Raw genomic sequence first — 5,000 nt, forward strand, 5'->3', positions numbered from 1 at the left:
AGTCCAGAAAACGTGTAAATATAAGAAATAGAATTACAACCAGCCAAAAGGATTGATATCTAATAGGTCTCCACTCAAGATTTATCTGGAAAAAAATTATTTGATAGGTAGGATCATCACAAGGGAATTAAACAAGTGTGGCAGTCACCGTATGTGTGAGTAACAGGTCCTGTACTTGTTGAGTCTCATGGTTTAACTGTTGATGGACTGCACCCTTTGATCAAGGTGTGACTTCAGTGCATAGGATAGAGAGAGGGTTTTGCTGTTGCTTATCAGAATCTTGTACAGGTCGAAGAACCTCCTTTTAACCAAGTAACAACGGGGCTGTTATGGCTCCAAATGATTGAAATGCAGGGATATTTCATATTTGTAAGCCTAACGCCACAGGCTATTTGCCCGCACTGGTCGCGACCAAGTGCAATATGCCCGATCACCCAGCACACCCGCCAGAAGGATAGCCAAGATGAGTTCGAAAAAGTTCGAAACATCGCAAGTTATTCCTTTCTTTTAGTGGCAGTGTTATTAATATATATATATATATATACATGATATTATTATATAATGTGTTGTACAATATATATATATTATATATATATATATAGCTATATAGTTATATACAGTATACAAATTTTAAAATATATCGAACATATAAATTTTAATGATACATGACACTATATATATATCTTGTATTCTAAATATACATATACATATATATATATAATATATACTATATATATATATAATAAGTATTATATATAGTATATATAGTATATATATATATATTGTTACACATACATATATAGAACATATATAAAGAGAGAAATCTCCCCCCCCCCCAATATATACAGTATCTAAATATCTGTATATATGACATATATAATTCCTAAACAAAATATATATATGTGTTATATATATCGACATACATATATACATACATATATACATATACATACATATTATATACTATATATATAGTATTATATATATATATACTCATATATATATATATATATATATATATAAATATATATACTGTATATATATATAAACATATATGACCATTACATTATATATACTTTAAATATATTATATATATATATATATATAGAATATATATATATATATATATATATATATATCTAATTATATATGACTATAAATATATATATATATATATCTAATATATATAGTATACATTTATTTATATAGGTATATACATATCATATTACATATATATGATTATACATATATGTATATAGATAAATATATATAATATATGAAAATATATATAAGAATATACATATATATGATATGAATATATATATATATATATATATATATATATTATATATATATATCTATATATCTATATATATATATGAATATATATATAGATATAGATATAGTAATATATATGATACATATATTATATAGCTACATATATATATCTATATGCCTATATCTATTATCATATATTAAATATATAGGTATATATATGTATATATATGTATATGTATATAATGTAATAATATGTAATATATGTATATACTGGGATATAACTAATATCTATATCTAAGATCTATTCTATGTCTAATATATATAGTATATATATATGTATATAATATGTATATTTAGGTATATATATATATATATATAAATATGATATAAATATAACTATATAAATATAAAATATAAATTTATAATTATATATATATATAAAGTATATGTATATATATATATATATATATATATATATTTATATATATATATATATATATTTATATATATATGAATAGATATATCAACCGCTGGATGAGCTGTACTCTGTTGGTACATTCAATTTTTCTGACTTCATCCTTTAAGTCTTTCCATAAACCTTCAATAGGATTCATATCTGGGCTATTTCCAGGTCAATCAAGCACTTTGATGTTAAGATCTTTTAGATGACTAGAAACTCCTCTGGCTGTGTGACAAGGGGCTCCGTCATGCATGAATATTCCGTTATTGTCAGGAAACCATTCACGAAATTGGGGTACCAGGCGTTTGTTTATTATCTTAACCCATTGATCGCGGTTTCAAAGTTAGTGTAATAAGGCTTATTGCAGTATTACCATATATGGCCCAGATGTCCGCACGGTATTTACATTACGCTCGGGCGGTGTGGGAGACCCCGCTCGAGACAGCTTGACGTCGGTTTTCCCTTTCGTTGGAAAACTGGAGAAGCTTGAAAATAACTTTTTTTTCCAATATAATAGACTCATATACGAAGTCTTTAGAAGACATAAGCAGTTTGATAATGTAATAGAAGACGTAAGCAGTTTGATAATGTAATAGAAGACGTAAGCAGTTTGATAATGTAATAGAAGACGTAAGCAGTTTGATAATGTAATAGAAGACGTAAGCAGTTTGATAATGTAATAGAAGCCGTAAGCAGTTTGGATAATGTAAAAGAAGACGTAAGCAGTTTTGATAATGTAATAGAAGACGTAAGCAGTTTGATAATGTAATAGAAGACGTAAGCAGTTTGATAATGTAATAGAAGACGTAAGCAGTTTGATAATGTAATAGAAGACGTAAGCAGTTTGATAATGTAATAGAAGACGTAAGCAGTTTGATAATGTAATAGAAGACGTAAGCAGTTTGATAATGTAATAGAAGACGTAAGCAGTTTGATAATGTAATAGAAGACGTAAGCAGTTTGATAATGTAATAGAAAACGCTCGGGCGGTGTGTGAGGCTGCGCTCGAGGCAGTTTGACATCGGTTTCCCGTTTTGTTGGAAAACTGGAGAGGCTTGAAAATAACTTTTTTTTTCCTATATTATGGACTTGTATACGAAGTCTTTAGAAGATGTAAGCAGTTTGATAATGTAATAGAAAACGCTCGGGCGGTGTGTGAGGCTGCGCTCGAGGCAGTTTGACATCGGTTTTCCCTTTCGTTGGAAAACTGGAGAGGCTTGAAAATAACTTTTTTTCTTTTCAATATTATAGACTCGTATACGAAGTCTTTAGAAGACGTAAGCAGTTTGATAATGTAATAAAAAATCATATCTCTTTATATTAGCTCTTTATGGTATTCTTTTTCCTTTGAATCTACGTAACATTGTTCGATAGCAAATGAATACTGGATTTGGATCTTTTTTCTTTTTTTCAGAAACGATAAAAATGGCTGGACAATCGGTAATTGTTTCATTTTACCAATGTCATAGCATGCTTTTGCGAGTTTATTTTTCTTGGAATTACACGTGCGGAATAAGAAATGGAGTAAATCATATTCATGTAATTGCATGTAAAAAAAAAAACTATTTACATATGTACATTCGACAAGCTAGTAGTCTACTTTGTTGTGATAATTTTCAAAGCAATTGAAAACGCAAAGAGGAACTTTACAAACAAAGCACTCGGCCTTTGTCATCTTTCTTACTCCATGTGTGTAACACATGTGGCACCTTTTATACTTCTTGCCCTCGATTTCCCTGATTACGTGAGGGTTTCTGCCTTGTAATCTGAGGGTTGAATTGGTCACTGCCGGTCTTCCTCTGCCACTGTACTTCGGTGCGTTGGGCAGGTATTCCCGAAGCAGGCCTCTTACCACTTCCTCATGGAACGACAGCTGGTGTAACGTTTCGCCACCTACTTCTTTGTACAGGGCAAAAGCATTGATCATAGCTAAATCAAATAGGTACATGAAAACCTTTTTATACCATTTGAGACTCCTTCTTGCTGTTGGATAGGATGCAGCAAGTTGGTCTCCTACATCCACCCCCTTCATGCCCTCATTATAGTCAATGATGGCCTTTGGTTTCACCACTTTATTCCCATGCCGGTTGACCCTCTCAGTCTCCACCATTTCTGAAGTGTGCATCTTTGACAGCACGTGTAGGGGTTTCTTATCTACCCACTTCAGGCACATCATGCCTGTCGGTGTACTGCGTACATCAACTTCATTTGGCTTTAGTCTGGGGAAGTCCTTCGGCATCCATTTTCTATTGGCCTGCACTGTCCCACAGGCATTACTCTTCCTACCCTGGAGCCAATGGAAGAGCGTAGGCGACGTATACCATTTGTCTACAAAAAGCATATAGCCTTTATTCAGTACGTCTGCCGACTCCATAAGGTCGGCGACAGCCTTGTGAGAAGCAAATTTGAGACGCCCCCTGAACTTCCACAGACTTTCATCTACAGTTATCCATTGCGGTGGGGTATAGACTGACTGGCAGTTATTCTGTAAAAGTTGTATAATGGGGCCAAGTTTCCACAACCTGTTGCTTCCATCTTGAAAATTGTTGGAAGAGAAATGAAGGGCACTGGATATGTGATCAAATCTATCACGAGGCATATGTTTGGGAAAAAAGGGTGCCTCGTGAAGGTCGTCTTTGGACCAATATTGCGCCTGGCGCGGCTTTGGTGATATGCCCATCATGATCTTCAGAGCAATCCAGACTTGAAATTCTGGAACACTCATCCATTTTCTCTTGTGTCCCTTCACTAAGCCAGGATGTGACTCGGCGTAGCTGTAATGGACGATAAAACATTCAATGGAGTTCTAGCATGATTTTTTGCATCTTTTTTTCGAAATGAAGGGGATGGGAACTTACTTATTTGTTTCTTCCACGATGATGTTGAGGATCTCGTCTGTGAAAAAAAACCTTCAAGAACTCATGTGGTGACATGTAGGCATCGAGGTTTACCCTCAAGCCGGGTGTCGCTGTGAAGCCAAACTTCCTGGGCACATTGTCTTTCTTTCTCCAACGGAACCCTTTACTGCCTGGTGATTTTCAAGAAAGAATGCAGTTAGTATAGCCCGATAATGGCTCATTGGACACAATGTCACGACTTTGCAGCTACACGTACCTGGCGAATTACGTTCATGAACGCGGGCAGCATATTCGGATAATGGCTCATCCGAGTTTATGCTGCTGTTGTGAATTTGAACGTAATCAATTTCGTCATCGGAAGAATCAGAGTCAGTCTCAGGGTCCTCCATTTGGGCTTGCCGTGA

At 33.6% G+C, this 5,000-nt stretch overlaps 1 protein-coding gene across 1 annotated transcript in view; it reads left to right on the plus strand.

The window, feature by feature from the left end:
* The window catches only part of LOC122244276 (E3 ubiquitin-protein ligase RNF25), a 52,634-nt gene that overhangs the window by 26,475 nt on the left and 21,159 nt on the right, over nucleotides 1-5,000 (plus strand). The window lies entirely within an intron of this gene.

The sequence above is a fragment of the Penaeus japonicus genome, unplaced genomic scaffold (genome assembly GCF_977035675.1).
Source record: "Penaeus japonicus unplaced genomic scaffold, GWHDUDI00000001_assembly GWHDUDI00000024, whole genome shotgun sequence".
NCBI lineage: Eukaryota > Metazoa > Arthropoda > Malacostraca > Decapoda > Penaeidae > Penaeus > Penaeus japonicus.